The sequence below is a fragment of the Hakea prostrata genome, chromosome 1 (genome assembly GCF_041222555.1).
Source record: "Hakea prostrata isolate BN-2017 chromosome 1, UWA_Hpros_2, whole genome shotgun sequence".
In the NCBI taxonomy this organism is placed as follows: Eukaryota; Viridiplantae; Streptophyta; class Magnoliopsida; order Proteales; family Proteaceae; genus Hakea; species Hakea prostrata.
This window is the reverse complement of record NC_142600.1, coordinates 25,870,310-25,884,875: the sequence shown is the minus strand read 5'-3', so window position 1 is coordinate 25,884,875 and position 14,566 is coordinate 25,870,310. Positions and strand designations below refer to the sequence as shown.

Here is a 14,566-nt window from a genome sequence, read left to right as displayed (position 1 = left end):
ATTTTTCTTTGTTGCACATATTGGAGTGCCTTGATTGCAGAGTGGTGGTACACTGTGTGGTAGACCCAGCCACATTGTGGTGAATTTTTGAAGACACTGATTCACCCCCCTCTCAGTGTCAATCTGGGAATAACAAAGATACTCCAACCTATAAAAACCTTTTGTCTTCCTTTATATATCGTTTCATATATAAAAAGGCTTCTTCTTTTTTCTTTCCCTTATAACTTTTAAGTGTATTGATAATAATGGGAATCATAGTTGTAAGGTGACAACGCAAGGCAAGGAGATAGAGGACAACAAATACCTAGGCAACACCAAGCAAGGGAACAGCAGGTTGCCCTGACCCAAAAAAGGCCATGACACATAGGCGATGCGTTGACAACTATGATGTGTATTACTGTCATACTTACCATGTTTTAACTTAAACAATGCAAAAGTCCATTTTGACATTATGGAGAAAGTACATTTGGTACCATGAACCCTAAGTTTAAAGACATGGAATTTGCCTTAGATTTTTCCCTACTGAAATCATTTTATTCAGCTTTCATTTTTATCATGTCTGTGTATATGAATTTTGCTTGTTCAGATATTTTCTCTCCATTGAGGAGGTAAACTGTACATCATTCGATTGTTGTATAGATTAATGCACATGTAGAGAAAACATCATAAGTGACAGAATTAAGCTCGAGGTCCTACCACTGCTGGACATTGCTATGAGTAAAATAGCTGCTTTGATAAGTAATTAATATAGTTGTAACCTTGTAATAACTAACAGCCTATAACTTCCATTTTAATAGTCAATTGAATGGGAGTAATGAAAAGAGCCATAACCCAGTTCAAGCCCCCAATTTCCCAGGGTTCCAAGAGCTGGGCTTGGTCCTAACCTAGGACATATTTTTGAAGAAGTGGCTGCTTCTGTCCTTGGATACACATTTTCAAAATGGCAGCCCAAGCTTTTACTATCAGATAAAGTGATCCTAATTGAGATCATATAAAGTAATATAATAGATTATAGAATTAACATTTTTTTTAAGTCAAACCTTTAGAAGAAAATTTGGGATAAACTCGTCGGATATAGCTGCCATATGCTGGTCATCCAAACCTGAAACAGACTGATTACTACCTTTTTGTGGCAGAATGTATAGGTATGTGTTCTTACCAGTTGAGTCACCTTGGCACATGCACTTGGTAGAACTCAAGAAGATGTGTTACATCCTCATAAGTGATTCTGTTATTCAATATACGGTAATCAGATATGGTATAAATAGAATATAAGAAGATACTTTGTCAGGGATATCATCCTAAGTGGAAGATACATTAGTTGTTCTCTGGAAGGGATAAATGGAAGATGAAGATCTATTTGGACAGCATGTGTCCAAAAATTCACGTTATCCTAGGCTGAACTGAATGTGGGTTCTAGGCTTCTAGCTAGAGTTAAAGTGAATTAGATGAGTACAGCAGCCTTCAAGCATCACAGACCCAAGTTTTGGTTTTGATTGATTGTAGTTTTTTCAAATGTTATGGATGTATTAAATACAAAGCACAATGATTGTTTGAGGTATCCAACAATAGAATATTATGATATTAACTTTTGAGACATTCATGTTAATAAGAAGTTGGGTGTAGTGTGGCCAATGGCCAGGCATATATGCACATTTCTCTGTCTCATTTTTGTCATGGTGTCTGCACTATCCGAGGAGATGGAGGGGGGCCTGGACTCCTAATTATTGCTAGGTACACCTTGACAACTATGTTCAACATTGAGCTAAGGGACTATGGTCTCATCAGACATGAAGCAAGTCATCATTTGAAGAGTAGTTTCTTTTTTGGGGGAAAGATATATTATCTTTTTCTTGTGGGAGTGTGGTGGGGGAAGGGATGTGGGCTTGCTTAAGGTAGCTATTGGGTTTTAGTGTTGGTTTTCTGGAGTGTTTGTTGCAGTGTCTTATGGAGTATTTGTTAGGCTTATCTGTTAGTATCAGGGGGAATTAAAAGTTGGAGCTGGACATATTCAAGCAAAGAGTTAAAACTTTGACCTTTGAATTTGTTCAAAATTTTCAAGAACACATTACATTTATGTATTCAACCTTCGTAGGTAATAGATTTCTTTAACTGCCACATGGATGCCCAGAGTATGGATGGGAAATGGGAATGGTCTGTGGAGGAAGTCCTTCAAGTCATAATAATCGATTCCAGATCATGGCGAGGTAAAGGCATAAAGGCAGATGGATTGATAATTCGATCTCCGGAAGGGGTGGTGGAGTGTTTTCCTGGGTACATGGAACTCATTTTATTTACCTCTCCCCAGCTTCCCTAATGAAAAGACTATGTATGTACACTTGATGTTTGATTATAATTCTGTTTTCCTTTTGGTTTTAAATTATGACAGATGTTTAATCAATTGCGATTCATCTATGAACAAGAAAACCATCCTGAAGAGTTCTTTATTCCATATGTGTGGCAGCTGGTTCTATATCACAGGTACTAGCCCTAAATTCCCCCCCCTTCTTTTAGTGGCTTACTATGGCACTGGTTTTTATGCTCAACTTTCGAAAGGAACTACGGGTTAGGCATTAACATTGGCACTTTTTTCTTCTGCATCTTGGCATCATTGAGCATTGTTAATTTGAGAAAGAATAAGGTGAAGAACGATGGAGAAGAGAAGATGGAAGTGACCCCTAAGTTGTGGAGGCTTAGATAGATCTCGTGAGCACTCTTAAAAATAACTTCACTATTTATAGGCCAATTTTCAAGTCTATTCTATATAGGAAACAAAGTAGAATCAAAATAGGAGAGTATCAACCAATTTCGATTGGTATAGAACACCTAATTACTATCTCTTTTTCCCTTTCGCTAACTCTCGATGGAACTATCATTTCCCAAATTGCCCTTCCTAACACTCCCCCTCAAGCTGGAGCATATATATTACTCATGCCCAGCTTGTTACAAGTATAGGTAACCCTTGTACTCCCTAGAGCTTTGGTGAACAAATCTGCGAGTTGTTCTCCAGTCCTCACATGCTTGGGGGATATTATGCCTTGTAGTAACTTCTCATGAAGAAAGTGGCATTCAACTTCAATATACTTGGTATGCTCATGAAAGACTGGATTTGATGCTATATAAATTACAACTTGATTATCACACCATAACTTCATTGGTGTGTCATCGATAATTCCTAATTCCTAGAGTAATTGTTTTATCCATACCATCTAGCATGTTGACTTTGCCATAGCATGATACTCAGATTCTACGCTTGATCTTGTTACCATAGTTTGTTTCTTACTCTTCCACAACACAAGATTTCCTCCAACAAATGTGCAAAAGCCCGTAATCGATCTTCTATCAATATGTGATCTAGCCCAATCCGCATCGGAGAATCCTTCAATATTTCTATATCCATGATTAGTGTGAAGAAGTTCGCGTCCCGGTGCTTTCTTAAGATACTGCAGAATTCAAAATTTGCATCTCAGTGTGTTGTTCGAGGGGCAGACAAAAATTGACTCACGACACTGACAGGAAAGGAAATGTTAGGTCGAATCACAATCAGATAATTCAGCTTTCCAACAAGCCTTCTGTACTTCTCTGGATCATCAAGAATAGTTCCATCTTCTGGCATTAACTTTAAGTTATTTTCCATGGGAGTGTCTAGGGGTTTTGATCCCAACATTCTTGTTTTAGATAGCAAATCCAGTACATACTTCCGTTGAGACAAGAAGATGCCCTTTGTTGATTGGGCGACTTCAACTCCTAGAAAATACTTTTAACTTGCCCAAGTCTTTGGTTTGAAATTTCTCTTGTAAATAGGTTTTTAACCTATCAATTCCTGAAGTGTCATCTCCTGTAATGACAATATCATCAACATAAACTACAAGAAGGATTTTTCCTGCATTAGAGTTTTCAATGAATACAGAGTGATCACTTTCACAGCGAGTCATCCCAAATTCTATTACAACAGTAGTGAATCGTCCAAACCATGCTTGAGGTGACTGCTTGAGACCATATAATGATTTGCAGAGGCGACAAACCTTATTCTTCTCCCCCTGGGCAACAAACCCAAGTGGTTGCTCCATAAACACTTCCTCATGTAGATTTCCATGAAGGAAGGCATTCTTCACATCTAATTGAAACAAGGGCCATTGGTAGGTAGCAACAAGAGAGATTAAAATGTGGATTGAAGTAAGCTTGGCAATAGGAGAAAAAGTATCTACATAATCCACACCATAAACTTGAGCATAGCCCTTTGCAACGAGACGAGCTTTCTGGCGAGCTAAAGAACCATCAAGATTAACTTTCACAGTGAATATCCACCTACAACCAATAGCTGTCTTTCCCAAGGGTAAAGGCACAAGATCTTAAGTCTGATTAAGTCTGATTGATGTTGATAGAGTTTTGATTGACTCATGCTCCTCGGTTGATATCATGTTGTATGAAGCTTTTTTAAAGCTGAAGCTTGATTTTGTGAAAATGAAACCATGTGGAACTAGGCTATTTGGTTTCTCTGGAGAGTCAACTCCCGTCGAAGGAACAATTGAGTTAACAATTACACTAGGGACTCATCCAAGAACAGTGACAACGGTGGCAAAGTTTTCCTAATCACGAATTTGTCAGCATACAACACGATCCTGGGAAGACCAACTTTAAATGTGATAGGAGCCATCATCTCAACTAGACATCTGAAGATAAAATTTCCAACTGAGCTACGAGTTGGAGGATGCCGATCGGATCAAAAATTCTCCAGGCAATGTTATACAACATTCCTAAAAGACTCAAAGGCTTAAGGTAAAGCTCTAGCTTTAAATATAGAAATTATGAATAATAGAGATGAAGATAAGATCTAGAGAGGAGAACCAGTAGAAAAGACGGAGAAGATTTTCTTCAAACTTGATGATCCTGAGAAAGGAATGATGATAGGAGGCTGAACAAACCGAAGAAAATAAGAGGCTATTGACGGACTTTCTGCAAAAGACTTCTGATGTGTTTGCTTGGTCAGCTCAAGACATGCCAGGTCTAAGTAGAGAAGTGGTGGAACACAACCTTTGGATTGACAATACGATAAAGCCTGTAAAGCAGAATTGAAGGAACTTCTCAGCAGAAAAACATGAAGCGATAAAACATAATGGCAAATGGAGAATGTGCGTAGACTATACTGATTTGAATAAGGCCTATCCAAAAATTGTTATCCATTACCATGGGTTGATCAATTGATAGATGCGACTTTTGGTTAGCAGATGCTAAGCTTCATGGACGCGTACGTCAGCTATAATCAAATACTTATGAAGAAAGAGGGCCAGCCCATACAACATTTATGACCAATCAGGAAAGCTACTGCTATAAGGTAATGTCTTTTGGTTTGAAAAATGCTGGAGCAACATATCAAAGGGCTATGAACAAACTATTCGCTGATCAGATTGGTCGTATTATGGAAGTATATGTGGATGATCTCCTAGAAAAAAGCATCTTCAAGGCTGATCCTCTAGCAGACCTAAGAGAAAGCTTTGATGTTTTAAGAAGAAACGAGATGAAACTTAATCCCAAAAAATGTGCATTCGGGGTCTCATCAAGAAAATTTCTGGGATACATGGTCACACAACGAGGTATTGAAGCAAATCCAAAAAAAATCAAAGCTATATTGGATATGGAACCACTGAATGGCGTAAAAGGAATTCAAAGCCTGACAAGAAAGGTGGCAGCCCTAAGCAGATTCATATCCAAATCAGGTGACAAATGTGCACCCTTCTTCAAGGCATTAAAAAACCTGAATCCGTGGAAAGAATTCAGATGGACAATGGAATGCCAAGCTTCATTTGAAGAATTGAAGAGACGATTGACTAGTCCACCAGTCTTATCTTGGCCAATTCCAGGAGAAACTCTACAAATCTATTATTCTATAGCAGCAATGAGTGCAACATTGATTAAAGAAGAAGGTATGCATTAAAATCCAATCTATTTTGTAAGCCATACATTACTTGATGCCGAATATAGATATCCTAAAATAAAAAAACAAGCTTTGGTTCTAGTAATAGCAGCAAGAAAACTCAAACCATATTTTCAAGCTCATTCTATAATTGTCTTGACGAATTGGCCATTGAAGAAAATTCTTCATAAAAGTGTCTTGGGCAGTTGAGCTAACAGAGCATGATATAGACTATAAACCCACGATTGCAATTAAAGCACAAGTTCTAGCTAATTTTGTGTCTGAGAGTGTATCACCACTCATGGATTGAAATCCCAGTGAAATTCCTGGTAGATGGATTCTTCATGTCGACGGCTCGAATCACTCTCAGGGATCAGGAGCATAATTAATTCTTCAAAGCCCCTGGTTTTATTGTTCAGAGTGCACTTCGTTTTGAATTCCACACTTCTAACAATGAAGCAAAATATGAGGCATTGATTGTAGGACTTCGTCTAGCCAAATCATTGTGCGTACAAAATAATGAAGTCAAAGTGACTCTAAATTGGTGGTCAGCCAAGTCACAAGAGCTTATGAAGCAAAAGATGATCGTATGATCAATTATTTAAGGAAGGTGCTCGAATGTAAGGCATGATTTACACAGTTCCAAATACTAAGATACCAAGGAAGCAAAATATAATGACAAACTCCCTAGCTAGACTGGCTTCAACAAAGTTTACATCTCTACTGCAAGTAGTGTACATCGAAGAATTGAGCTCGCTAGCTTACTTGGAACTAGAAATAATGGAAATTGATAATGAGCCATCTTGGATGGATCCAAAATAGCCTATCTCAGAGATGACATCCTTCCTCTGAGGATAAGGAAAAAGCTCGGACCTTGAAGAGAAGATCAACAAAATTTGTTTTGAAAAATGGATTACTCTACAAAAAAACAATCATTGGTCCATTGCTGAAGTGTTTAGGATCATCAAACACTCAATACACATTGATAGAAGTCCATGAAAGAATTTGTAGAATTCATATAGGAGGAAGAGCTTTGGCTTATAAAATCCGAAGACAAGGATTTTATTGGCCATGAATGCAGTATGATGCAATGGAGTACGTAAAGCGATGTCATCAATGTCAAATCCAGGCTCCATCCAGAGACAACCTACTGATCAGTTAACTTCTATTCTCAGCCCAGTAGCTTTTGCTATGTGGGGAATGGATATCCTTGGGCCATTTCCCATAGCTTCAAGAGGAAGGAAATTTGTTGTGGTGGTAATTGATTACTTTACCAAGTGGGTATAAGTAGAGGCTTTAGCAACCATAACCACTAATCAAATGGAAAAATTCTATCGAAACAAGGTGATATTTAGGTTTGGTCTGCCTAAAGTTCTACTCATAGGTCATGATAAGTAATTCGATAATACAATATTCAAGGAATTCTACACACATTATCACATAGAGTACAGAAATTCCTCTATCGCTCATTCACAATGCAATGGGCATATTGAAATAACAAATAGAACTCTCGTTCAGGGAATTAAAAGACGATTGAATGAAGCGAATGTTCAGTGGGTGGAAGAGTTGCTATATGTGCTTTGGGCATACAAGACTACCGCTCGAACTTCTACAGGACAGACACCGTTTAAGCTAACATATGGATCTGAAGCTTTAGCCCCAGTGGAGGTAGTAGCCAAATCAAAGAGATCAGAAGAATTTGATCCAATAATGAATGAAGAGGGTGAAGTCAAAGAAAATGCATTGTATCAAAACATAGAGTACCAACGAAGGACAACAGCCTACTACAATGTAAAGATCAGGCCTAGATCTTTCAGAGTTGGAGATTTGTTAAGGAAAAAATCAGCTTTAGATCCAAAAAATTGTGGAAAATTATCAACAAACTGGGAAGGTCCGTTTGTGGTGATCGGAATTGTCAGTTCAAATACTTATTGGCTTAAAGACCTACACAAGAACTGACTGAGGTGACCTTGGAACATTATTCATCTAAAGAAATATTATCAATGATGTACGCATAATTTTTTTGGAAATTAATGATGATCTTGTACTCCAAGTCCTTGTCATCCATAATGAAATTCAAAACAAGGATTTATCCAGCCAATTTTTCTAAAGGCTTTCTCATCAACCAACAAGGCTTTAATCAGCCAATTTTTCTAAAGGCTTCTCATTAGCTACGAAGGCTTTAATCAGCCAATTTTTTCTAAAGCCTTCTCATCAACCAATTTTTCTAAAGACTTCTTATCAGCATGAAGGCTTCTAATAGTATGCCATCAAGACTTTTAAATAAGTCATTTAAACTTTTCGTAAGTCCCAAAAGCTTCTAATCAGCCATTTTTTATCAAGGTTTTTGCTCAACTATCTTATGACTTGACAAACGACAGCCTGATCAACTTGTCAGAAAGAAAGACGATGCACTTGTAAAGAAGACATTCTATGATTGATGATTGTAAAACTCTTTAAGAGGGGCAAATGATATACATATTTGGATGATCTAGTGAATAGAATTGTTGTACTATCTAAGGGTGTCAATTATGTACCAAAACCGTTTAACCGTACCGTACCGAATCACGCCGTCTAAAACCGCACCATACCTCACCATTTAAAATTCGGTACGGTACGTAATGAAACCAAATTTCTTGGTACAGTTCTGGTTTTAGGTACTCATATCGTCGGTATGTACCAAAACCGTACCGAATTGGTATTGTACCAAATTAAGGAATATAAAGGTCATTTTACAAATAAAACACTTTACCTTTACCCTATTCCTAATTCCTTGTTTTTGTTTTTCGTTTCGTCCTTCACTCCTCTTCTTAGATTTACTTTCTTTGTCCCTGTTAATATCATATTCTATTGAGTGTTTGATCGCAATTTCACTAGGTCTTAATGAACTAATAACAAAAGTGGCATGGGTTCTTTCATACTAAAATTGTACCACACTAGATACCATGTTTAAATCGTTTTTCCACACCGATTTAATATCAAAACCATACCAAACCGTTTTTGCAAATACTGAAACCGTACCGTGTAAATTCAGTACGGTACAGTTCTGGTTTTCGGTAGTAAAAGTTGGTACCGTACAAAAAATTGTACTGAATTATCGAAACCGTACCAATTGACACCCTTAGTACTATCATCTCAGCAGTCCCCCCCCCCCCAAAAAAAAAAAAAAAGAATCAAAATGACAATAGGAGACTTCAACAAAATCAGAGTTACAACGGTCAAATTATAATAAAAAAAGTAGTTCAAAGAGTAATTTCATGGCTGGACATCATCTTCTTTATCTTGGGCATGATCTTCCTCAACGGACTCATAACAGCCAGAGTTAGAATTCCATCTTCTCAATTCTCACCTTTAGACTTATCATCAATTTTTTCTTTTCCTTTTCCTCTAACTTCTTCTTCTTCAGATTCTTCCTCTCCAAAACTATCTTCACTCTCAGATTCCTCTAAGGAACTATCATCTTCTGGATGATGAATTCCTTGAACATTGAAGAAAGTTCTAGTAGGAAGGAATCGAGGAGAAACTTTCTTGAAGTTGAGATCAGGGTGAATTTTGAGTGCTTCGCCCCATACTTTGTCACATAAAATCCCAAAAAAGTGAGGTTATCATTGGCTTGTTCAATGGCCTCAGCAATAGCTTTGACAGAATTTTCATAGTCGTTCCGCAACTTTTTTCTCTCTTCAAATTTACGTTTCTCCTCTTTGAGGGCAGCCTTCTCTTGAAAGGTTGTATTCAAAGTAACATACAAATTGTTCCTCTCAATTACCAGATTGGCTTTCTTTTGAGAGAGAGAGAGAGAGAGAGAGAGAGAGAGAGAGTTCAGAACTTCTTGCATTTGCTTATTACCTCTATCTAGACTAAAATTCTCCCTCTCAACTTCACGAAGCTTGTTCAATAATTCATTTCTTTTTGCCTCAAAACCTTTGGACCATGCTATGGCATAACTCAACTTCTAGTAGATTTCTTCCCTATCACTAGTGGCAAGCCTAGCCCTTTCCAAAGCATCAACTTTTAGAGCCTCCATTTGATTCATTTCCTCCTTTTGTTTCTAGAGGGAAGATTTCAAATAAGAACTTTCTTCCTACAATTCACGAAAATGGTCAGAACACAAATTAAAGTCATCTTGCAAATTGTCAATTTCAGAGTTTAATTCTTTCTCCTTGATTTTTGTTGCTTCCAATCTTCTTTGTGAGGTACCTAAGCTATTTTTGAGATCCTGTACCTCATTGATCAGCTCAAAGTTCCTTTTGATAAGCTTTTGGTTTTCAATGGAAAGACCTCTTTCCGTTTCCAGTACTTCTGAGAAGGCATTGAAAGCACCGCCAAAACATCTGTAAAGAAGGAATGAATGAATTAGAAGGATTAATCAGGAACCAGATCAGAAAATGGTCAGGAATCAGAAAAGGAAAGAAAAGAACAAAGTATCTTACCCCCATGCATGAGAATAAAGACCAAAGTCAGTCATAGCTACAGTTTCCCTTTTGTCACGAGGGATCTGACCTTTGGTGCCCCATTCACGAGCAACCTCCCAGTTCCAATTAGCAGTATGATTCTCTTTCAAATTATAAATGGAAGTGGTCTCCTGAGTCAGCAATACGTTGACTGTCTTCAGCTTGAGCTTGACCAACTGCATGATCAGGAATAGCATTAGCAGCTTTTTGACCATGAGGTACTAAAGCAACATCATTAGAGGCAACCTGGTGGTCAACCACAATCAACTGCAAAGTTTTCTTGATTTCCAGCTTCAGTTGGAGGCTGAACCTAAGGTTGGACCTGAATGTTAACAGGGGGATCCTCAGGTGCAATGGGTGATTCTCCTTGGTCTTTGATAACTCTATGAAATAGAGTTAAGATTGGTAACTTTATACTTGAGATGGCTTGATTTAAGAGCATTTTGTCTTTATTTTAGTGATAGTATTTATTAGATGTTGTCTTATTTAGTCTTAACATGTTAAATCTTGTTTAGCTCATTATTGTCACATTTACATGAATTTCTCTTCAGATTTGTGGATAAATTTGACTGTTTCTCTTTCTCTTGAAAAATGTAGGTAAAGAGCCATAATAGGAGAAGAAGTTTTCATCTAACTTTGCTGTGAAGTTGCTGCAGCAAAACGGAGCAGAATATTCTTAGATCCAATACAGGTGGAAATGCCCAGAAGGGGCTAACTTAAGAGGACATGATTCTTGTAAATATATGATTGTTCTCAGCCCTTGATCTCAGGAGGAATGTTATAATCCTATGGCCAGAATCTAACCTACTGATTGAAAGCATTTTTGGAAGAAAGAGAAGGGGGGCAAAGGAGAGGAATAGCAACACATATGGCTAAGGGGAGAATAGAGTACTCGGCTAAGGCAAGGAGAGGTGGAGAACGAATGCTGGAGCTCTTGTGGAAGCAAGGAGCTGCTGAGTTGCTGATTTGCTGGAGAAGAAGGCTGGAGCTTGTGTGGAAGCATTGAGGCTTTAGTTTCTTCTTGTTTTTATAACTCTATCTTCTTACTTTCTAGTCTCATGACAACTATACTTGGTTTTATGTATTTGAATTTTGTTATGGGCTAAATCTTTGCTGTGTTGGGATGATAGTAGTACCTAAACTTGAATTTTGAGATGTAACTAATCATGTGTTCTTTAGTTTTATTGCAATCCACTTTACTGTTAATGAATTCAGCATGTTATATTGACTAATTTTAGTTCTTGAATGATCTTTCTTGAATGAATGTTATGATTTCATTAATTGGAAAATTAATGGAGTCTAGGTGTTTGTTGAATTGTGTGAGTTAGCATAATCTTTAATTAGGTTGTGTTAATTAGTAGGTTGGGTAGGAATACCCAATTACCTCACATTACCATTGATTGGATTGGGTTTAAATTGCATTATTAATTCAATTCTTCATAGGAATATGCAGATGTTGATTTAGGATGCTAGCTTATGTGTATTGAAAAATATCATATTGCCATTCATTCCAAGTTCTTGATTTATCTTGGGTTTGTCGTATTGCTTTAGCATTTGCATTATAAATTCAGGGGAAGGGAAACTTGATTCCTAACACACTTTTCACTCACTAAGTTTTTTCTATTGCTCAATCTCCAATTTAGTTCATTAGTTTAATTAACTGTCATTTGGTCATTTAGTTAGTCAAACACAAATCATCCTTATTAATCTCATTTAAATCAATTTTACTTTTACATTGAAAGTTAATGATATAATTCTCCGTGGGATCGATACTTTACTTATCATTTATTATTTGATTGCGATACGTACACTTGCGTAATATCTTGAGATACAAGCAACAGTCTTCATCATCAAATAGTTGATTAGCGATCTGCTCAATGATTTCACCTGCAGCATGAGCAACAATTTCTTCAACCACATTCCTAATTTGATCAGTTAGACTAATTTGAGGATCCCTCACCTTTTGACTTCTAATATGGACTTTTCTCTCTAGAGAAATATGAGGTTCTCCAATAACTTCATCGAAAATGGGTAAATCAGACACATTGGTATTCTCAAGAAATTCCAAAGATCGAACAGCTAGGACATTCTCTCCGCTAGCAGAATGATGAATTGGGGAAGACAGAGTAGAGACTTTACGTTCGAAGGGCTGGACAGGAGTGGCTATCCCCTCTGTATTCCTCTTATCCCCAAGATTCTCCTTCTAAGCAGGAGATGAAGTCTGCATCTTTTTTCTCTTCTTTGGGGTAGTTAATTCCTGACCAAAAGAAGGCCCCATGGAACAGAGCCTCCTCCTTGAAGTCCACATCCCTTTGGACTTCTGAAGAAGGTTCTCATCAACCCTAACTCCTGTAATTTCAATTTCATCATCATCATTTCTTTCAACATTAGAATTCTTTTCTTTTCTGATCACATCACCTTCCTCATCAACACTTTTCTTCTTCTCATCAGACTTCTTCTTCTTACTCTTTGTTTTCTTTCTTTCCTCTTTAACATCATCATGCTCCTCACTGGAGCCATCACTGCCTTCATTAGACTTCTTGCTCCCTGCACTTGGACCTTTCTTCTGTGAAGGTTGGCCAAGATTGCCAGAAGGTTTCTTTCTTTTCTTTCTCTTCTCAAACACAACTTCGGCCTCCTTCTCAAGATGAACATCCCGTTTGATTTCAATAATGTTGGGGGCTTTCCAAATCCCAACCCTGGAACATAATATAGAAGTCAGCCTAAAAGACTCATGAGGAAGTATAAAAAATTTTAAAAAATAAATAAAATAAAGAGAATGTACTTGGGAGAAGGCCGTAGCAAGCCAACCCATCATCGGTGTTGAATCCACTTACCTCAATTTGTAAACCGGAAGGAAACAAATCCCACATTTCATGATCATACTCATCAAGATGGGGCCTCTAATTGAAAGGAGCCAAAGATTTAGTAGACTGGAAGCTCCATCGAGAGCGGTAATTGGAAAAACGAATGGAACAAAAGAAATACTTCTCTCACCAACCCTTATTGTCATGTGGAATAGACATATCAATAAAACGTAGTGCCCATCAAGTTCAACACTCATACTGGTTCTTTTGGAAAAATGTAAAAAGCCACACTCACCGAAAACTTCCAAGGTATAGTAGTTTCGAAAAAGGTTGACACTATGCCCCCATCCTTTGGACAAATGCTCAGAAACAGTTAATTAGCTTCCAACTGTTTGGAGTGAATTGGTAGGGACAAACTTGATAGTAATCAATAACAGATTGGGCCCAAGGCCTCAAAGGAATCCTAAATCTGGCTTCTAAGGACTTAATGTAAATGGCATTAACTGATCAGTTAGATAAGCACAATCATAAGGCCCAGGAGCCCAAGCTTTGTACTTTGAAAGAAAACGGTAATCTCAAAGGTAAGAGGACAACTTCACCTTCTTGATTTTGGCGGGATACCATTCGGGACCAGTGGTTTTTGGATTCCTTTTCTCCTTAGCAATATCAACTAGTTTGTAATGGTTCATCACCTTGTCATGATCGTAAGGAATGTGGTCCCAATTAGGATTGGGGGCTCCACTAGGACCGGTGGTGGAAGATTAACAATAGTCTTTTCCGAAACAAGGTTTGAAGGAACTTCAACCCCAAAAACAGAACTAGGGTCAACAGGGTTATCAGACGGGTGCATAAAGGATAAAAGGAAAAGAAGAAAGAAATAAAAAGGGAAAGATGAGAAAGGTTTGTAAAAATGCTCATAGTAACACAGGTTGCAAACAAACTTTGAGTTTAAAAAAGGCAAAGGCAAAACTGATATGAGGATGGAAAAGAAAAGACGTAACTGAGAAGGAGTAAATATAGGGGGTAGAACGATGTGATTGAAAACTCTTCAATTTTGGAAGGAAAATATACGATGTTTCAAATCAATGGTTGTAACCAATATGAATCGACGTCTGAGAAAGAAAGGCTTAATCATCCAAATTTTGGAACAAAACAACTGAACACGTGGAAAAGACTGATTAGCCAAGAAAAAGGTTTTGGAATCGAATGGTGGAAGATCAACCATATTGAATAAAACTAAGGTTAGCATTTATGAGGGGAACACAAAAGGCTAACAATCTAAAGCTTTCATTAGATGCTCGAAACAACTCTGGGGGTTGAACGTTACTCTTGAGATGATTACAAAAATTAATCGTCTTCCCAAGGTAAGGAGATCCAGCTTCAGATAAATTTGA

General features: G+C 37.5%; 1 pseudogene across 5 annotated transcripts in view; it reads left to right on the top strand.

Moving 5' to 3' along the window:
* LOC149028483 (pentatricopeptide repeat-containing protein At5g15010, mitochondrial pseudogene) overlaps positions 1 to 12,806 on the top strand; it is a 37,704-nt pseudogene extending 24,898 nt beyond the window's left edge. For 2 of the 5 annotated variants that reach the window (XR_016170230.1, XR_016170229.1), the window contains one exon: positions 10,963 to 12,806. The product of XR_016170230.1 is annotated as a pentatricopeptide repeat-containing protein At5g15010, mitochondrial pseudogene, transcript variant X3 (transcript). Of the gene's footprint in view, positions 1 to 258; positions 2,382 to 10,962 lie in introns of those variants that run through there. The other 3 variants (XR_016170231.1, XR_016170232.1, XR_016170227.1) reach the window with 3 other exon arrangements.
* Positions 12,807 to 14,566: the final 1,760 nt, after the last annotated feature.